General features: G+C 37.6%; 1 long non-coding RNA gene across 13 annotated transcripts in view; it reads left to right on the plus strand.

The window, feature by feature from the left end:
* LOC115847415 (uncharacterized) overlaps positions 1 to 14,557 on the plus strand; it is a 31,156-nt gene extending 16,599 nt beyond the window's left edge. For 6 of the 13 annotated variants that reach the window (XR_009560798.1, XR_009560801.1, XR_009560796.1 and 3 more), the window contains 7 exons: positions 1,438 to 1,525; positions 3,887 to 4,024; positions 5,043 to 5,252; positions 5,525 to 5,847; positions 6,238 to 6,369; positions 7,490 to 9,084; positions 14,193 to 14,557. This is a non-coding gene — a long non-coding RNA (uncharacterized lncRNA). Of the gene's footprint in view, positions 1 to 43; positions 149 to 1,437; positions 1,526 to 3,685; positions 3,783 to 3,886; positions 4,025 to 5,042; positions 5,253 to 5,524; positions 5,848 to 6,237; positions 6,370 to 7,489; positions 9,085 to 14,192 lie in introns of all 13 variants that reach the window. The other 7 variants (XR_009560805.1, XR_009560803.1, XR_009560807.1 and 4 more) reach the window with 4 other exon arrangements.
* The last annotated feature ends 6,935 nt before the right edge of the window (positions 14,558 to 21,492 follow it).

The following is a 21,492-nucleotide window of genomic DNA, read 5'->3' on the forward strand; positions in this document are numbered from 1 at the left end:
GTTATTAAGTAATCTTTTCCCTGTTCTGTTTTCTTTCTTTTAGATGCTACCCATAGAAAAGTCAGAGGGTCCTATAAGTCTCCTTCCATGTTTCTACCTCATCTGCAATTTATATATCACCATATGAGTTAACAAACAAAATAACAGAGTTAGTATTGTGTATCTGGCCCTATGCTCGGTTACACTGAAGTGAGGGGTAGAAATGATATAGTCCTATATAATCTCATCCCCAAGATGGTTGTCTTGTTAAAGGCGCTAATATAAGCACACTTGAAATAACTCTAGGATATGATAATCAAGTGCTGTCTTGTGTGAATTATAAGTTATAGAGATTTAAAAAGGGAGCACACTAGGGTTTGAAGTTAATAGGATAAACTTAAAGGAGGTGGGTTAACTTTTTGTCTTTGGTCTAGGACGTGATTAATATTGCAGCCATCTGGGTAGTACAATTGGTTTATTTTAATGTCATTTGGTTTTTACCTCTTTTGGAGCCATGGAAAGTGATTAGAGATAAGGCCTAGCCAGTGTGTTTGGCTATATGCCAAGGCTGACAAATTGTTGATTGTTAATTGTTTGAAGCTTATGCTTTTCAAGCTCTAGGGATTGGGGGTATAAATCTGATTTGTTAGATCTCTGCCCAAGAACAGATGAGAGTAGCAGTGTCTTTTTAGTTTGAGATATTTGTGGAACCTGTTTGGCAAGAGGGCAATGGAGAAGTATGTTTTATAAGAAAACCATGACCTCACCTACTTTATGATGAAGTTGATATGTTCTTTCCCCTCACCTTTTTCAACAGATACTTTGGTAAGCGAAAAAACTTAGCCTCTTTGATGTTAAACAAACACAAAGATCCAGCTGAAAAATATTAACATCAAATTTGAAGCACTTTTCTGTGCATATACATGTATCCCAGCAGGAGCAAGAAGAATCATACTAATGAGTTGGGCTTTTCTTACTGCCCATTTTAATTCATATCCGTATTTCCTAACAGCTTGTTTTCCCCCCTACCAATGCCTAAAGACATTATTTGTCTGACCGATTGGAGGTAATATACGGATGGTCCTGAGCCTTCTTGGAAACGTGGTCTATGCCATTGTTTCTCAAACTGAAGTAACTTGTCAGGATGCAACACCTTTTAAAGAAACAAATTTTTTTTGAGATCCTAAAGAATATGTGTTTTGAGGAACACTGACTTAAAGTTATTTGCAATATAAACATGTTTTCCAATTTCAAGATATCTTTGTCAAAGATATATAATTTTTAAAATAATTTATGTAGAACTTGGGGATCCATGAGAATATATCCATAAACCCCCAGGGATCTTATCACCCCAATTTGAGAAACACTGGTCTATGCTTATGAAATCTGTTATTGCTGCTAATCAAATTATCATTCAATATTAATATACAACTATATTTATTGGAATTTGTTTTAAAGGGATGAATTCTGAGCTGGTACCCCCACTCAAGAGGAAGGATGGATCGATTTTAGGTGGATTGAAGCCTGCCCTAGACAGCATCCAAAGGTTAATCTTGGAGTTGTATTTCAGTTCATTGCTTGAAATAAAATCTCTAGCAGTTGTAGAAAGGGACGCTCTGGGAATGTGGGCATCTTCAAACTTGCGATAATCCTTATGCAACAAATATTTATTGGACCAGGCACTGGAATAAATAGTAATACCAAAGACATAGTTCCTGTCCAGGAATTTGCTATCTCATGGAGGATGCAGAAATGGACAAATTATTATGGTGTTGGGCAATTTGATGAGTACCATAAAAAGTTTGGGAAATTCTGTGGGGCATAGAGGAAGAAGAGTAGGGGAAAAACACTCTTACTAAGCAAAGTGATAGCAAGGGGAAAATGCAAGGTGTGCCTAGGGAGCATCTTGATCAGTTGGGTCAGGAGCTGTGTAAACTGAGGGCTTACAGGCACTACTCCAGTATTCCTTGCTTTTTACAAATGCATTTTAATGAAGCACTAGTTTTCTTGGATGGAGTGAATCACTATTCTTTTTCATGGGTTTGGGGGTAGAAGGAGTGAGATGCTGGCAAAATTATGAAAAAGTTCTGAACCGGGAATAAGAACACAGCTTTTGGTCCTGGCTCTGACTTTGGATCAAATCACCATCCATCTCAACTTCAGTGTCAAGGACTGCTGATGAATTAAGACAGGGACTTGAATTAAATACCTCAACCCCTGAAAATTACATTTTATCATTTTCAAAGGATCAAGAAAGGAAGCACTAAAATTTTTTTGGCATTTCTCTAAATGGTTATTGTGATTTCTGATTTTCCTCCTTATAGAACCTTAATATATAGGATTGGAGAGAGTTTTCTGACCCTGGTTTTGTGTGTCTTTTCCTATAACCCCCTTGAGCTTTTCTACTATCTTTCTGTAGCTTATTTATACATTTCTCTAACCACCTCCCTAAATTATAGAAGATCTTAAGACCCAGGGCTGCTATGATGTAATTTCTTTTCAGGGTAGCTGGGCCCTGATCATCAAATGTACACCTGGATGGGAGTTTGTGACTTGAAGTAAAGAATTAAAAGTTGATCTGTAGTGGCTGCTAAAATATTATATGTGAAAGCGTCCTGGGGAAATTTTTTAGCAGCTTAAAGAGAAGGAAACTGATATCTGAACTTAACTAACTGTTCCACCAAACCTTATAAGCTCTGATGGCAAAGAGTATAGTTGTGTATGGTTAAACAGAGTTAATGCCTTCTTCTGCCTCAAGTCTTAAGGACTCATTTGGAAGAAAACTATTTTCCCGCTAACATATTTTTGGCTACAGACAATTAGCACTTAACACTGGTGTCTTTCAAAATCTAACTCAAGTTGGATCTCAAGTATTTGTATGAAACTTAGCTGACATGCTAAATTTAACAAAACTAGAGGGCTTTGATGCTAAAGTAGCCATACTCAGTAAATATGTTTCAGAGTGGCTCAGAAGACCTGGAGAGACTGAGCAGTTGTTTCCTTTTAGGTACCTTAACTAAGCAGTGTATAAATCAATTTGAGCTTGGATTCATTAATTTTAAGGTTCTCTGGGTAAATTTGATTGCATATGGATTGTCCACTCAACTATCATTAATGGAGTTTCAAGAAGGAGCCTGAGTAGATATGTATAAATATGTATGAACTGCCATGTTTAACTAGAAGGTTTTACTTAGCAATGAAGTATCTAATCTTAGGTTAAGTAAGGATGGGGAAGGATGTTACCAAAAGACTTTGAAGCTTGTTCTCATATTGGGAACATCATAGAATACCAGTTTAACTTTATTGGACATCTTATCTAGAGAATAGAGTTGAATAAGTGATCTTTCACAGACTAGGATTTGTTTGATATTGACACAAATGTCCTTATAATATGGTAATTCTTGATCAGGGATCTGGAAGCCATACCTTGTGCTTTCCACACCATACCATAACATAAAAAGTGCTTTCAAGATTGCAAACCTGACTTAGATCTGTTTCAGTGAGCTCCTATCCTATAGTAAGGGCAGGTAGCCAATTATTAAAAATGGTCAAGGCAATTGTACTTCCAGGCAGTAGTAGAAATTGCTCTGCTACCTTGTATCTTGAAGTATTTTCAGCATCTTTAGGCCACAAATTTAGTCAGCCCTTAAGGTGGCTATTGGTTTGACCCATATTTTCATTTAGTTCTTTTTCTATACTTGCCTAGTCCTTCTGTGATACTGCCAGTGCTTGCCATTACAGGACCTTAAGGAGACAACAGGCTAGAGAGGAGAGACAGGAGACACCTATATCTAATGCTTCAGGTTAATGCTTCTTAATGGCTTTTGTTTTGTTTTGTTTTGTTTGATTGTTGTTGAGGTTTCCTCAGCAGTTTTGTATCTTACTGAGCCCTGTCTTTCTTCTCAAGGACATTCTGAGCATGTGAGACCTGAGGAACTGCAAGCAGCTTTAAGAAGCTCTACATTCAACAAGTCTTTCCTTTTAAGAATCTGGATAAGCTCCAACCAATCTAAGAGGATGGCTTGCCGGCTCCCTGGAGAAAAAGGTAGTGTAAGGAGCTTATTATTGTGTGAATTCTGTCTATGGGTTTAAGGGCTTTAACTTCCTGCACTTCTCCTTTTTAAAACAGAACATGGACCAGTTTTCATCAATTTCTACACAGTTTTTTATTTTTTTTCTTTTTGGGCATAAGGGTAGAATAACAGAGACCCAAGGGTCTGTGTAAGCTACTTATTGGACCCCTAGCCTTCTGTACCTTGTTTTTCCTTTTGCATAGATTTGCTTAGTTGTTGTAATAACTGGGGTTTTGTACACCTGTAGCCATTCTTGATTTTTCTGAATATCTTGGCACTTTGGTGGTGCCTCATTTTTATAAGCTGTTCAAGAAATGTACCATGTAGACTGAGTAGAAAACAGTTCTGTTTACCTTGGCAATGCTCCAGCATCTTACTACTTAATACACAAATTAAAAGAGGGGAATGCTACAAAACTAGGTGAGAGAGAGGCACTTTGGTTGAGATAGATTGCTCAGTTCTTAAGATAGATAGTACTTTATAAAAGAAGCCTGAGGCAATGTGAAGAAGAATTCTTACAGAACTCATACAGTCAGACCACATTGGAGCTTTTCTAAAGTGTCTTGATGGCTCTCTTGGTTGAGAAAGCTTTAGCTTCTCCTTTTATTATTTTCAGCCCCTTAATTTCTTGACCTCCATTGTATTTTATGAGAATACCAGGACATTAAAAATCCACACTCTCTAGAGGACTGTTCATCAGTGGAGACTGGCGACTAAAACACAATACAGGAATTTGGTAATTATTCAGCTCTAAATTGTCTTGGAGATGAGGGGAGGTACAAGGAATGGAGCTTGAATGAGTAGAAGAATTTGCATTTGTTAGACTGGTAGCTAGAAAATAGAGTTCTACATAGTTCTAAATCTCCAGTCCTCAATCCATCTGAAGAAAATGGTAGACATAGTTTAATTTAACCCCTAGTTACTCATTGGGACAGACTTTCCCAGTGTACTGCATTTAAGTAATTTATTTTTCTTTTATCTCTTCTCCAGATCTTCCTCAGAAGAATAGGCTTGTTGCTTTACAGTGTTAATGACCCATTCCCTTTGACGATCCCTAGGTGGAGATGGGGCATGAGGATCCTCCAAGGGAAAAACTCACTATCACTGAGCAACAACCCTAGGCCAGGAGGTTCTACCAAGATTCTTTCCTGGGCCCAGTTAGGAGGATGAAATCTCAAGACAACCACCACACATCCAGAGGTGGGTAAGCTGTCCCTAAAAGCATAATAAATAGTCTTTAATTTCTTGTTTTTCAGTATTCATTGCACTTAGCTTTCCATTTAGATTATTTTCATCATTGTCAACTATGTCTGCTTTGGTAAAAACTGCTTCTAATTAACCTGGGAAGCAACTGGGCGTGACATGGGTGAAAATGATGATGTAAAGAGAATAGCAGGCTGTATGAGTTAGGGTGTTTAGGGTGGGACTGTAGCATGTGGTAGAGCCTTTCAGCTAAATTTTTTTTCTTTTAGGAGAACATGGACAACAACTGCCACATCTGTGACATTGATCATGGGCAGATCATCATTCTGGACCCTCTGGTCTCCAAAGTCTCCCTTGAGGCCCTGTTGGAGAACTTTGCCAATCATTTACGTACTTCAGGATGCCTTGGGATAGCTGTTGGACAAAAGAAAAAACAAGCTGTTTGAGAAGATAAAACAGAGCTGTGTCTTTTTATGCTGTGCCTGCTAATTGACAGAAACTTCACAGCTATGAGTGGGAATGTGACTAGAAGTGGCACAAAGTTATCTATCGTCAGGCTGGATCTAAAGAACTAGCACCCTGCGTATTCTAGGTCAGTGATGAGAGAGGGTGGTTAGGGGGATGTAGGTTGGGAGATAGAGGTAACTGTTCAGTGTAGTAAGTCCTGATTGTACAGGCTTTATACAGATTACTATCCAACTAAAGGAATAAGGCTGTGATTGATGGTGTTGTTTCCAGTGGCTCACCAAGTGTTATTAGGCAAGACATTTTCCTATTTATGCCATAGTTTCCTATTCTGTTGAATGAGGCAGTTGTGTTAGTTTTATCTCTAAAGACATAAAAGCTTCAACTTTATACTTTTCTAAGCTCCGTAGAGATACTTTCTATAGCACATTAATTTGAATCTTCCCATAACTCTAGCACAGTACTCAGTTAATACTTCTTTATGGCATTTACATGGTTTCCTTCTCGTTTTTTGTAGCTCCTGATTGTTCCCTTCATATCTGTCCAATCATTATCTTTCCCAGAAGCAGTGCAAAGAGCAAGACATTTGAACACACCAAAGGAAGATCAACATGCCTGGCACTCTAGAATTTTAGAATAGCAGAATGAAGTAAGTTGGTGGTGGCGTAATCCTGTGAGGATCACTTTAGAGCTAATAGCTGTTTGTTGGAGGTTTGTATGGGATGGGGTATGGTGATCTAATGTGCAAGGGGAGCTGAATGTGAGATGGGAGGATGACCAGTAATCTACTTACTAATTGGTTTCCCTGAAGCAACTCAAAGATGATATAGTCTGTCTACCAGTTGTGTCACAGGGTAATTTAGTTTTACCTTGTCTGTTCTTTATCTTCACTGCATAAATCCTTTGCCACCCTTAGAGGCCTAAACATATAGAAACTTAAACCAAAAAAGTTTTTGTTTTTTGCTGAAAGGGTGGGCCTTTCTCACCTCTTTTTGTGAGAGAATCTGCAGTTAAGGTTTAGTGTTAAGGAAAACCCAGTCCCTGAAGCTGCCATTATAATTGTGAAGGGTGTGAAAATTAAGTCAGTTTTATAAGGGATGGGGAAAGGTGAAGATATAAAATGAGAGGGTTAACTAGGTGCTCTCTAAGGGCCCTTTATTATAATAGTCACTCACCTGTGGCACCTCATTTGGCTGTCCTGGAAATCCTAGGAAACAGTTGTAACAGAATGTTAAGAGGCACATACTGTGTTTAAATCCTCTGCCACTCATTAGGTGAACAGCCTTTGGCAAATTAGATTCTGATTAGACTTGTCTGTGAAGGTTAAATGAAATCATGTATATAAAGAGCTTAGTACAGTGCCTAGCACATAGTAGGTTAAAGGTAAAAGGTAACCTAAGAAGTTTCATAAGTTCATTTGACACAATACAAGTGACCACTAATACCATCTAGTGGCACAGAGTTGGTGTGGTTTGGTCCTATGTAAGAAATTCCTAAGTTAAAAGTTTAAGTAGAAGAGTATCTGTGTTGTTGGTGATTGTTGTTGTTCTTATACTGTTATTATAATTATTATTGTTAGTGGTAATATAAATAGTATTGGCACTTATAATAGATTATTGCAATTATTAATGCACTTTTTTGTTTTCTTTTGTTGTCTTCTCTTTGTGATGCTTCTTGTGCCTACCATGCTTGTCACTGTATTTTGTCTCTTCTATTTCTTATCCTCTTCCACTGAATGTCTGCCTTTGCTTATCTTTTAAACTCATAAGTGTGTCTTTGTTTGCTTATCTATTTCTTCCTTGAATGTCTTTGGTCTTTCTCCTCTAACTAAAGTGTGTCTTACCCATTTCCATGATTCTCTTACTAGTTTCTTCTCTGTATATCTTTGTCTCATTTTCTTTCTTGTACCCAAGAGTGGTCTGTGTCTTGTCTTAGATGTCTCTCTCTAGTGTTTTCATTTTGTTACTGATTCTCCTTGCTCTCCTAGATCTGGCTCTTCTTTCACTGTTTGTCTCTTTGCGTCTCTTGAGTCACATGCTGTGTGCTTTTTGCTCACTTCTTGCTATGCCTACCTTCTTCTTTTTCTCTTTGTGAACTGTTTGTAACCCCCTCCCCTTGATGGTTTGACATTTCACCTTTTCTGATACTGGCCACCCTTCTGCTGTTTCTACTCTTTATCTTGCATTGCTCTTTTCTACATAGTCTTTCTGCCTCTCTTGGGCCATTTTCTCTTTTCTTCCTGCTTTGTGTGCCCCAGTGTCTCTTTGTTCTTTGTGATTTTCCATGTCAGCATTCATCTCTGTGTTCTCTTATTTCTTCTCTGCTTTTGCCTTTCTACTTACCTTTGAGTATTTCAGTCTCTTCTTGAGTCTATGTCTCCCCCACTTTGATTTCATGCAGTCCTCTCTCCTTGCATACTTTTTGTGCATGTGTGTGTGCATGCTTTTGTGTGTGTGTGTGTTTGTAACAAAGGGGTCTCCTAACCCCTTCCTAATAGGTGCAGAGTGTCAGCTATCAAAATATAAGCATTGAAGAGCTGTTCCTTATGCCAGGCTGCCTGTGAGATGATCCAAGACCAATAAAAGGCCCAAAGGTCTAGACTGGAGTTGGACGGAAGACTCAAGTCTCGGTGAGACAGAAGGCCAAAGACCCAGGATGGGATGAAAAGCCTTCGCTTGAAGACCTATGACCCAAAAATGGAAGGGCCCAAGCACACATAAAGACCCAGAACTCAAGCCTGTCTATATAGACAGAAGGCCCAAGAGAGACAGATATCTCCAGACTAAATTAGGCGGGAAGCTGGAGGCCCATGACCCAGAATCCAGGAAGGATAGAAGCCCCAAGACCAAAGGAAATTCCAAGATGAGAACCCTAAACCGCAGCTCTTTTCTATTGTTCTCCTCCCTACTCTTGGACATTTTCAGTTCTCCCTTCCCTGTTCTCATATCTCCATTTAAACCCACTTCTTTTGAGATGTCATTTTTGATGTTGCTGCTACTTTAAAGAAACACACCTTTAGATCAGTAATATTATGCCTGGGCCAGTCTTAAGCCAGTTTTTATCGCACTTTTAAGCCATTTATTAAGGTTTTGGTGTTTTGCAAAGTTCCATTTCTCTTCACCTCCTCTCCACTTGAGAGGGACACATAGGTGACTTTATATTTCAGTCCCTTCTTTCCTCAGAAGCTCTAGGCTGATGAGAGAAGTAAAGCATCAGGTTACTGAGTGGAAAATAAGTGCCAGGCTATCTAGAGAAAATGTGAAGAGATGCTCCAGGCCAATGAGAAGAACTAGACAAGAAATACACAGATGTGCCAGCTTGCTGAGAAGCACCAGCCAGCAACATATTACTTCTTTGAGCTTGGGTGAGCAGGATTCCTGAGGTTTGGGGTTCCTACTGATAGTTATGAAAAAGGAGGATTGGGCCTGGGAAAGAGTGAGGCCCCAAGGAGGCAGCCTGAACTCCCTGCTCATAGTAGTGGCCTAATAATGTGGTAAACTGTACCAATCCTGCCCCTGGGTTTAATACCTACCTCTAGGCATAAAGATGAGAGAAGTTGGGAATATTTAGGAGGATTAATCCCTTCCTTGATATTTTTCCTCTTACCATGAGGAAAGATAATTTTAATGATTGAGAATATATATGAAAACACTGTAAAACAGAAAAAAAGCAAGGCATCCTCATTAATGGTATATTGGCATCCATGCACAGCTAACATTTGAAAATGCACTGTCAGTTGTGAAGCATTATGTAAGTCGAGGTCATCACACCCTTTCTGAAAGGGTCGGATGGTAAATATTGTAGGTTTTACGGGCCATTTGGTCTCTGTTGCTTTTTTTAAAAAAAGCAAGTGAATTTGGCCTGTGGGCCACAGTTTATCACCCCTGATGTAATTGCCAGGGACTGTGTGCTGAACAATATTAATTTCCTTCTGTGTGCCTGTCCCTGTGTTAGACACTAAAGATGCAATGACTATGATTATATCTAGGTGATCTGAAGAAAAATAAGTGAATGTGAGTTGTAAACTATAAAGCACTTTAAAGACTTACAAGTTTCAGAGTTGATGAATGAACATTGATTACATAGTATATACATTCTAGGCACTGTAGATACAAGGAATAAAAGAAGCATGAATAAAGTGCTTTGTCAAAAGTATGTAATACTGTACAGATATTAGGAATTAAGTGTTTGATAAATGAATAATTCATGTATTTCTGGCCATTGTGTTTCTGTGGCTATGGTGATTTTGAGTAAAAATACAGTATTCCAAGTCGCAGAAGAGAAAACATAAAAACTGCTTTTAAACCATAAAATACACTGGAAATACAAGGGATTTAAGCTATTGTGATCACTTATAATGTGCCAGATACCATGCTAGGCACTACAGATGTCAAAGGGAAAAAAATGTTCTCATTATAGAACAATTAAAAATTTTAGATAGGCAATACATATTAAAGTGCTTTGTACTAAAGCACTGTATAAATACCAATGGGCTATATGTTTATAATGAATGAATAAGTATTAAGTGCCTTATATGTACCAGCTATTGTTTCAGGTACTGTGAAATCCAAGATAATGCTCCCAAGTAATAAGAGGGAGGTTTATGTCCTATACTATTTGGATGTAAGAATTAGATCTTGCTTATTTTAATCAATAAAGACTTTACTGGTGATATCAAATTAAATTATTACCAGTATATTTTCCCTGGTAGCAGGAAAATGTAATGAATGAGATTGAGCTTTCTAACTATAACGTGCTGTATAAATATAAGACATTAGATGTTTTCTATGTGAACAAACTTATGTGAGACAGGCATGGTCTCTACAAAATTCTCATTGTGTGCTTGACCCATATGAGAAAGGTAGTATAAATAGTTATACAAACTGAGGGTTTAAATGCTTGTTAAATGAATGGATTATTAATATCAGTTGCCTACTATGTGAACTCACTGTTATAGGCATAAAGAGATATACAAATTTATCATTTTATTGTGCCTAAAGCTGAGAATAAGGCAATGTTAGCATTTTGTGGACTCTAAAGCACCATATAAATGTAACTATTGATTTTTTCATTTGGTGTGCCTAGTACTAGGTTTACAAAATTATATCACAGTTACTATACCATGAAAAAAAGTCAAAAAATTTGAGGAAGGATTGTTAACTATTGAACATTTTTATATGTAAAGGATTAGGTATCTATGAATGCAAGACTGGATAATAATTATCTATTATGTGCCAGTCTCCTTGATAAGCATCAGGGATGTGAAGATAGTCCATCTTTATTGTGTTCTGGGCAGCAGAAGGTAATGTATAAAATCAATTTGTAAGTCTTAAACTGGCATATATAAATATATAAGCCATATCTGCTGAATGGACATTGATTACTTTCTCTTATTCCCAGAGATAGCAACTGGGGATGCAAAAATTCATTGTCATTATTATTGAACCTGCAACAGAGATCTGTGTGTAAATTTTACAAAGCCTACTGTTCTATACAGATATAAGGAATTAACTGTTGGCTTAATGAATGATTACTGATTCCTTTCTATGAGGCTCAGAACTGCACATGCACTAGGATATAAAAATGATGTTATCCTTATCAGATGGTCACAGGAGGAAATGAGGTAACAGGTGTGGGAATCCAGACTGAAAGTTACTTAACCACTGCCAAGCCTATTTGATGAAATTTAAAAACATGGGCAAAATGGAATTGTGCAAGGCAGTATGCTGAATGCTGAGCTAGGTGGAAAGATAAAATCTATACCAGAAGGCTACTTGCTCCCTGACCTGACCAAAGAAATGGGAATTTTTTTTTTTAAAGCAAGGTGTTATGGTTCTCCATTGGTCTTTTAAATGCTGAAGATGGAGGTGAATTAGATCCACCCTGGCCTGGCTTAGAGACATTAAAGGAGTAAAAAATGGCTCAGGTTGGCTTTTAGATTAATTTGATTAACAGAGCATCTTTTATGTGGAATACATCATTCTAGGTCCTGAACATAACAGAATTGAAATGGGCCTAGTCTAAAGGGCATTAGATAGATCACAGATCATAGCTGAAGATCCAGAAACACCTTTGATTTTTGAGTAAATACTTGAGTTCCTGTTCTCTGGATGAATTAGTAGATTAAGTCTGGTCCAGAAAACCTATTGACTTGTCTTGGAGATTGAAAAAATAGGAAAAAAAAAAAAGATACGGTTCTTTCAATATAAAATGAAGACATTTTTCCTGGCTCTAGAAAGTCCCAATGTCACTTGCTCATTGACCTAGCTTGAAGCCAGAAGACTGATAAAAGGCCTTAGGGTTTGTCCTTTAATTCTTTAACATTCTGCTTTTATTATAGTTAAATTAAGATGAGAATTAAGATGAAACAACTAGTTTTAAAAGTATTTGCTCATTGGCCTGGCATAGAGTCAGGAAGCCACTTAACAAAAAAGATTCTTCCTAAATTTTCCATATTTTGTAAATTATTCACTTGAATGAAATACTGTTCTGCTGAGGAGAATGAAGAGATTTAAAAGACCTAGACCAAAATACACTTTAATCTAACTAGCTTATGGAGGAAACACAAGAGCAAATTTAATAAGAGACTGCAGTTCTTTCATTAGTTGAAAAAACTTCATTGAGCAGCTGTGATAGTAAGACACTGAGATGGAATGATTAATTATATCACCTTCTCTTTGGCATGTTTTGTAGAGTAGGAATAAGAGAGCTTTTTAGTTATTCATTCATACAAACATTGAAGAAGGTGATGCTAAATGAAATTGATCTGGTACAAAATGCACTTGGAGATGCAATTAAAAAAACAAGAAATTGAGTGAAACTCTTCATTGAATAGAAGTGTCTATTCTATTTCAGATCTTGACTGAAAGACACTTGCTTGGCTTGGAAATTGGAATATAAGAGGAGAGGTTACTGTTCATTCATTTTTTTCATTTATTCATTCACTCTACAAGTATGTTTGAGTGCCTATTGTGTATAAGCTCCTTAGCTAGGTTCTCAGTTGGCCCCAGAGACATGAAAAAATGAATACCTTCCCAGAGAACTTTTAAAACTTGCCTTTTGGTCTGTTTTCTGGTTAGGGGTATGGCTTATTTCCTCAATAATAATGTGTGGTTTAATTCCTACTCCATATTTCTTCTACCACTCTGGCCACTACAATAAGCAAGGGTTTCTACTGAGCTTGCTCCTTAAGTTGCAGGAACCTTCCTTATAATAAACACTTCAGTTTTCCTAACCCATCCCTCATGAAAAATGGCTGTGACTGTTGGTGGGCAGAAAGAGGGATGAAAAACAACTGATTCCCAAACCTCAGTCTCATTGGTACAAACCTCAGTCTCATTGGTACAAACCTCAGTCTCATTGGTACCAGCCTTGGGGAACCACTCATACTTAAGCCACAATTGGTTTTGAAACAACACAGGTTTCGTCTATTTTCAATTCTTTACCTTTTACATTCTAACAAATATACACTGCCTAAATAGATCTCTTTAAAAAACAATCCTCTGGTAGTACTTAGCAAGTTTGGAGATGGAGACATGATTTCTGTTTTGCAACAGCTTCTCAACTTACAACTTGGAAATCGTTTCCTTTTTACCAGCAAAACCTGCTTAAGAAAAGACTTATTATAATTAAATAATGCAGTGAATGAAAATAGCTTAACAATTTACCATGCTTAAGTTTTAAGAATGATAAAAATTGGAAGAATTGGCAAAAATTGGAGGGAAAAATTACAAAAAAAAAAAAATCTTCTATATCTAGGCCCAAATGGGTTTTGGCCTTTTCTATTTTTTAAATCACTCACAGAGGGTGGGATAGGAGGAAGAGTGAAAGAAAAGGTCAAACCTGATTCTAAAAAGGGTTGGTCTTAAAAGCATTACTACCTCCGAATCTAACTTGGGGATTGCTGTTTTTAGTTTAATGCAATTCCAGTAACTGGTCACTGTTGAGATGAGGACAAAGTCCTTTGTCCCCACTCATTTCTGTAAGTTTTTGAGAAACAATTTTTTGTTTAATGGTTATTGATTAAACCTTGGGTTAGATAATTATGGAATTTATTAATTAAATCTATGTTACCTCTCCATCATAAGGTAGTCTTAAAGCTAAAGTCAAAATTCACTGCAGAGGAACAGGACTTTATTGTTCACTATAATTCTTACATACTTTCAAACCATCTAAACTTTAGTTTACATGGCAAGCCAACAATAACATAAGTAAATGGAGAAGGAAATAGATGAATGGCAAAAGATAGTTGCTGGAGGGAGCAAATTTGAAGAGGATTTGAAGGTGATGTTTCTAGTTTTTGCTTTGTACATTTTAATTTAATCTTCAGGTATATCTGACATGTTAATAATGTTTGGTGTTTAATATGTGCTATTAGCTGGATTCAGTAACTCCCCTTTCTTCAGATGGGGGTGGGGGGTGCATTATTGGAAAGTAGAAAGGAGAAAGTAACTAAGAGCCTTCCTTTCACAGTTTCTGGCATCCCAAGACTACCACTACTGCTAAAAAAGAATAAGAGAACATGTTATCATCTGATTTTTGTGGCATAAATGAAGTTGTGAAAAAATCTTTTTTTACAAAGGAAATGGCTTCATCTTTATCCTTCTACCTCAAAGGGAATCTATGCCAAAATGCTCCGATGAATGGAAGGCACACTTGGACTTGTGAACTGAAGTGAAACGCAGAATCTCTGAGCCATGGTTGTTTTGAAGATCGAAAAGTCTTGTTCAGCATGGGTGACCAGCAAAAAAGCAATCTAGAGCTGTCTGTATGTCACAACTGAGACAAATTGGGGAGTTTGTTGTTTAATGCCAAATAAAAATGTACTGTTTTGAAAACTTTGTATTTCAATGTAACAAGTTCTACCTCACTGTCCCTTCCTAACCACATTAGTTACCTCAATTTTTAAAAAAAATTAATCACCCAGTTTGGGTAAGTCTTTGAGGTCTAATTTTTTTTTTTCTAGCTTCAGTTGCTTTGGTCAGGAATACTGAGAAGCACAAACCCAATTTTAAAAATGTGAGAAGCAAAAATTATTGAAGAAGAGGGCTGGGATAGGAATAGTGCATAAAAATATTTTTAAGGCTGTGGGAAATAGAATGTATTCAGGAAGGTAATCACTGTAATTAAAGAAGGTAACAGGTCCAATCCTTGAGTAGGTGAAGGGATCTTTGGTGTTCCTTTACTTAAATACCTGAATGTTAGATTGGTGACTTCACAGGCACATGACCCCAGTGTTTATAGGCAAGAGCTTCTACTCCTTTGCTGGCATCTTACATCATTCTTTTTTTTTTTTTTTTTTTTACTATTTATTTATTTGGCTGCACTGGGTATTAGTTGCCGCATGTGGGATCTTTAGTTACGGCATGCGGGATCTTTTAGGTGTGGCCTGTGGGATCTAGTTCCCTGACCAGAGATCGAACCTGGGCCCCCTGCATTGGGAGTGCGGACTCTTAACCCCTGGACCAGTGGACCAGCAGGGAAGTCCCTCTTAAATGCCTTTTTTTTTGCGGTACGCGGGCCTCCCACTGTTGTGGCCTCTCCCGTTGCGGAGCACAGGCTCCGGATGCGCAGGCTCAGCGGCCATGGCTCACAGGCCCAGCCGCTCCATGGCACGCGAGATCTTCCCGGACCGGGGCACGAACCCGTGTCCCCTGCATCAGCAGGCAGACTCTCAACCACTGCGCCACCAGGGAAGCCCAATGCCATTCTTAATTGAGCCAGAGACAGTGCTCAACTTCCTCTTTCCAATGCCAATCCCTATGCATTTTTTCCCCAACAAAGTTTTGTTTTTGTTTTCACCTGTCCATCTTTGGAATAAGACATGCTGGAGTAATGGCTAGTATTAGAGGAAATAAACCTGTAAGGGAAGTCATAGAAGAGGCAGAAGGATTTAGGATAGCAAGGCACAGAAAGACCCATTATTAAGCAAGGGCTCTCATATCCTAGAGTCCCAAAACATGTTAATTTAGTGGGGAGGACAGTCTGCACATTTACTTGATAGGCTGATTAACCAGGTAACAATGCCATTTAGTAGCTTCTATAACCCTTGCCTATATTCTGATCCTTTATCACCTTAGTGTTTGCAGCTATTATCCTGCCAAGTGCTCTCTGCCCATTTCCTAATATCTCTGAAACCACATTCTCACTTTTATAAAGCTAGACTTATATATAGGTAGAGCTGTATAGTACCTGTGTGATGTGATTTCCAAGGTACAAGAAGGCCTTATTTCTCAAGTTTGTGTCTCCCCTTCTTCGTAGCTGATGTCTGATATTCCATTATCTGGAGTTGAGTCTCTGATTCTTCAATATGTGATAAAGCAGGACTGTTTATTTTTGTACCTGCACAGAAACGTTATAACAACAGTGCCTTGCCCATAGGAGATGCTCAACAAATACCTGTTGAATTATACTTAAACTTCAGGACCCTCCAGGAGAGAAAACATGACATTCCACACCTAAGGCAAGAACAGCTAATACATCACAGTTTCTTTCAATCCATGGCAGATGGTATTAAACAGTCCTAACATTTATTCCTGCTAAGCCTAGTCCCTAGAAACTGCTAGTTTCCCACCAAAATATGTTCTCCCTTGTTTAACATGTGGCTGTCCAGCTAGACTACATTTCTCAGCTTCCTTTGCAGTTATGCATAGCTAGATGATTATAATCAACAAAATGTGAATGGGAAGTGATGGGTGCCAGTTATGGGCCTGGCTTAGGGTATGATCACCTCTCCACTCTCTTATCCCTTCCCACCAGCTGCAACCCAGACAATGGCTATCCACCTTCAACCTTACAGATGACAGACCCTTCCTTATGAGATGGAAGAACAGTGACTTGGAAAGAAATCACGTCCCTGAACAACTCTAAGAAACAGAGATGCCCTTCTGCTCTGAACTTTTTACATTGAGACTGTCATGTAAGGAAGAAATAATATTTCTTTAAACCACTGAATTTTATTCTTACAGTAGCCTATTCTTTTTCCCATAACTAAAAACAACTGGATGCTGCCCCACAATCCTTTATACAGCATTTCAGATAGCTACTACTAATCAATAAACTTTCAGTTATGACCTCATAAAAAAGTCTTTCCTTTGTTCCTCATCCTACTTTCTTTAAGATATGCAAGATTTTAGCTGTGCTGTTAAGGCCAACTGCTAAGTTTTCTACTTTGTTTCCCAACAAAATCAGGGGAATTTTAGAACTCAGCTATGGTAACTTATAGGTTATAGATCTACCGTCAAGTTGTCGTCCATGATGTGCAAAGAGGAAGCAAATGAATCTAGGTTCATCAAGCCATAGACTTGGTACTGCTTGACATAATTAAGCCTTCCAAGTGTCTTCAGTAAATCCATAATTAAAGCAGTCAGATGGATCAACACCTTCAAATAAGCAATTAAAGCGAAAAGGGCAGAAGGAGATTGAGTAGTACATTTAAGAAATATTTATTTAATCCTTACTAAATGATAGTTTTAGGTATTGGTGAATAAAACCCCAACAGACATTGTCCTTGACCAAATAACTTAAAATCTATTAGAGGAGACAGACAATAACCAAGGAAACATGAACTTATAGTTATACAATTTGATAAGAACATTAAAAGGAAATAGGATGCAGTGACAAGGGAGAGAGACATATTTACTTTAGAAAGTGTGGTTAAGAGAAGGAATCTGTGCAAAGGTCATATTTAAAGACAAACCTAAGGATAAAGAAGTCAATCCAAAGGGAATGGATTGTACTTGCCGTGTAATGTAAGTAAACTGTGGTCAGCAAACTACAGCTCATGGGCCAAATCTGACCTGTTATATATATATATATATATATATATATATATATATATATATATATAGTATGGCCTGAATCCTAAGAGTGGTTTGTACACTTTTAGTTAGAAGTAAAAAAACTAAAAATGAATAATATTTCATGACATCAAAATTATATGAAATTCAAGTATCAGTGTCCATATATAAAGTTTTTTTGAATATATATAGCCAAACTAATTAGTGTTGTCTATAGCTGCTTGATATTACAACAGCATAGTTGAATACTTGTAACCAAAACCATACAGCCCAAGTTTAAAATAATTACTATCTGGCTTTTTACAAAGAATGTTTGCCAACCCCTGGGCTAGACTATAGAAAGTAAGGATAATGGCATGAAATAAGGTTGTAAAGATAGGAAAGAACAAGATCATGCAAGATCTTATAGGAAAAAGAAATGAGAGAGAGAGAGAGAGAGAGAGAGGATGAATGAATTAGTTTAAAATGTATTACTTTAAAAAATTTGCTATATGATGTGAAACCACAGAGAGATAGGAAGCAAAGGAGTGTCATGATCTAATCTACATTTTAGGAAGATTATTAGGACACTTGATTTTAAATCATAATGTAGAAGATAGTGAAATATCATCATTCCCATTATAACAACTATAGAAAAAACCTAAACAAATAAGATACAAACAGAATTCAGGAATTTCTAGATTCCACATAAGACATAGAAGGCTGGAAAAAGCATCACTCCTACAACAACAAGAAAAAGCCAGATAAACTATAAAATCATAACTTGAATCCATTAAAGAGCTGAGATTACAGGGCAACCAACTAACCTGAATTGTGAGGAAAGATGTGTGCTTTCAAGACAGAATATGAGGGACTTCCCTAGTGGTCCAGTGGTTAAGAATCCGCCTTCCAATGTAGGGAACAGGGTGTTCAATCCCTGGTTGGGGTACTAAGATCCCACATGCCGTGGGGCAAGTAAGCCCACGTACCACAACTACAGAGCCCACGTGCTCTGGAGCCTGCATGCCACAACTAAAGAGAAGCCCACGTGCCACAACGGAAGATCCCACCTGCTGCAACAAAGACCTGACACAGCCAAAAATAAATAAATATTTTTTTTAAATGTATTTATTTATGACTGTGTTGGGTCTTCGTTTCTGTGCATGGGCTTTCTCTAGTTGTGGCAAGCGGGGGCCATTCTTCATCGCGGTGCGCGGGCCTCTCACTATCGCAGCCTCTGTTGTTGCAGAGCACAGGCTCCAGACGCGCAGGCTCAGTAGTTGTGGCTCACGGGCCCAGTTGCTCCGCGGCATGTGGGATCTTCCCAGACCAGGGCTCAAACCCGAGTCCCCTGCATTGGCAGGCAGATTCTCAACCACTGCACCACCAGGGAAGCCCCAAAAATAAATAAATATTTTTAATAAACATGAGCACTGGTTGACCTCTGGCAATGGGAAGAAGATGTGGCCTTCAAATAAGCAGGTTATAAGTATTTGACTACAAGTTTCAACAAATTTCTAAAGGTCAAGTGTGGGTTAGTATGAAAACATAGAGCCCCTGGGAACCACAGATAGAAGGCGAATTCATACCCTTGCAAGTTCTCCTCTGTAGACATCATTGAGAGCTTATGAGAAGAATTGGGGGATAGACAAGAGAGTGGAAATAATCACCCTTGGGTAAAGGATTGGAGGAGAGTAGCAGACATGTTTATGAGAAAGGTATGAAGCTCCACCAAAAATCTTTTCCAATAAGAAAGAAACGTCTTTATGACACTGGGGAAGGAGAGTAAACTATTGCTCTTAGGTCACTCACTGCAACTGCAGGAAGAAAGATTTTCTACTCTTGAAGAGGGCCAAGAAATGCTACTAGGACCAAAGCACTAGAGGTTTTTCCTAACACTGGAGATTACCATGAAGGTACCACCTTTGTGAAAAAGGGTTATAGTATCTGTTAATGTTAAAACTATGCCTGAACCAGGAAAGTGGAATATCTCTCATTCCCTAACCTCAACAGGATAGGAAACATTGAGCAGCAAGAAACTGCAACCTATACTGGTGGAGGGGCAAGTATACAGAAGAGATCTCACATAGGGAAAGGCATACTTAGGGAAAGGCTTAAAGCCTTAAAGCTTTAAAGGAGTAGGAGCACTGAGAAAAATCTTCAGGTAAACCAATTACCACCCTAGGTACAATGTGATGCTAGAGAAATTTGCAGCTGATGGTGAACTGACAGTGATTAAAACAGTAACAAAACTAACTCAACTCCCAATTTAAATTGAGTCAACATGTCGTACTAAAGGCCTAACAGAAGGGTCATTTCAGTTTCTAGATAATCTTTACTTCTATCTCTATTGTTCTATATACTATGTACAGCAATCAATTTAAATTACAACATGCAGGAAATAAAAAAGCAAGAGAAACAACTCAAGAGACAAATCTCTCAACAGAACCTGACTCAGAGATTTCCCAGAATCTAAAAAGTACTAAAATTAATATGTTAAAGGGTCTGGTGGAAAAGGAAGATAGTGTGAACAAAAGGAGAATTTTAGGATACAGTTGGAAATTATCAGAAAGCTTCTAATAATGCTGGAAACAAATATGGGAACAGAGATTAAGAATGCTTTTTATGAGCTCATCAATAGACTAGACAAAGACAAAAAGAAAAAGAAACATTCAGGGAACTTGAATATAAGTAAGCAGAAAATGACAAAAACTGAAACAGAAATAGAAAATGTAACAACAACAAAAACAACAAAAAAATCCACAGAAACATGCACCCTAAAGTTGTGGAACAAAGTAAAACCGTTAAACATATGGTTAATTTTTTTTCCCTAAAGAATGAAATACACTAACCCACAGAACCAAAAATCTTCCAGAACTAATAACAAAATATCTTCCGGAACTAATAAGCCATCATAGGAAGGTTTCAGATAGAAGGTTAATATACAACTGTCAGTTCCTTTCTTATAGACCAGCTATGAACAACTGGAATTTTAAACTATAAGTACAATGTCATTTACATTAGCAACAACAAAGTGAAATACTTAGGTATAAATCTAACAAAATCTTATGAGAAAAATTTTATGAGAAAAACTACAAAACTCTAATGTAAGAAATCAAAAAACACAAATCAATATTGGCTTATCAATTGTTTAGTAAAGAATTAACCTCAATCCTTCTCAATTTCAAATAACAGAAGTGATTGGAACACTAACTTGTTCTATGAAGCCAGTATTTATCTGATACCAAAGCTAAACAATGGCATCACAAGAAAACTATAGACCAATACCCTTTATGAATATAGATGCAAAAATCTTCAATGCAATTCCAGTAAATGGAATCTAACAGTATGTTGAAAGAATTATTCACCATGAACAAGTAGAATTTATCCTAGGAATGCAAGGTGGCTCAATATACAAAAATCAATGAGTAATATACCACATAAACAGAATGAAGGGAAAAACCCATCTCTATTGATGCAGAAACAGCATTTCACTATATTCAACACACTTTCATGATAACAGTCACTTAATAAACAAAGAATAGAAGGTATATTAGTTTGCCAGGGCTGTTACAACAAAATGTCACAGACTGAGTGGCTTAAAGAACAGAAATTTATATTCTCACAGTTCTGGGGGCTAGAAGTCCCAATTTAAAATGTCGGCAGGTTTTTTTTTTGGTATGTGCCCTTTCCTTGGCTTGTAGCTGGTTGAACTTCTCACTGTATCTACATGTGGTCATGTGCACGCACAACCCTGATGTGTCTTTGTGTGTACAAATTTCCTCTTCTTATAAGGACACCAGTCAGATTGGATTAAGATCCACTCTAATGGTCTCATTTTAAGTTGTCTACCTCTTTAAAGGTCTTATCATCAAATATAGTCCCATTCTGATGTACTGGGGGGTTAGGGTTATGACATATGAATTTGGGGACTACATAATTTAACAGAAGGGAACTTACACAACCTGATAAAGTACATCTACCACAGCTAACAC

This window comes from Globicephala melas, chromosome X, assembly GCF_963455315.2.
Source record: "Globicephala melas chromosome X, mGloMel1.2, whole genome shotgun sequence".
NCBI lineage: Eukaryota > Metazoa > Chordata > Mammalia > Artiodactyla > Delphinidae > Globicephala > Globicephala melas.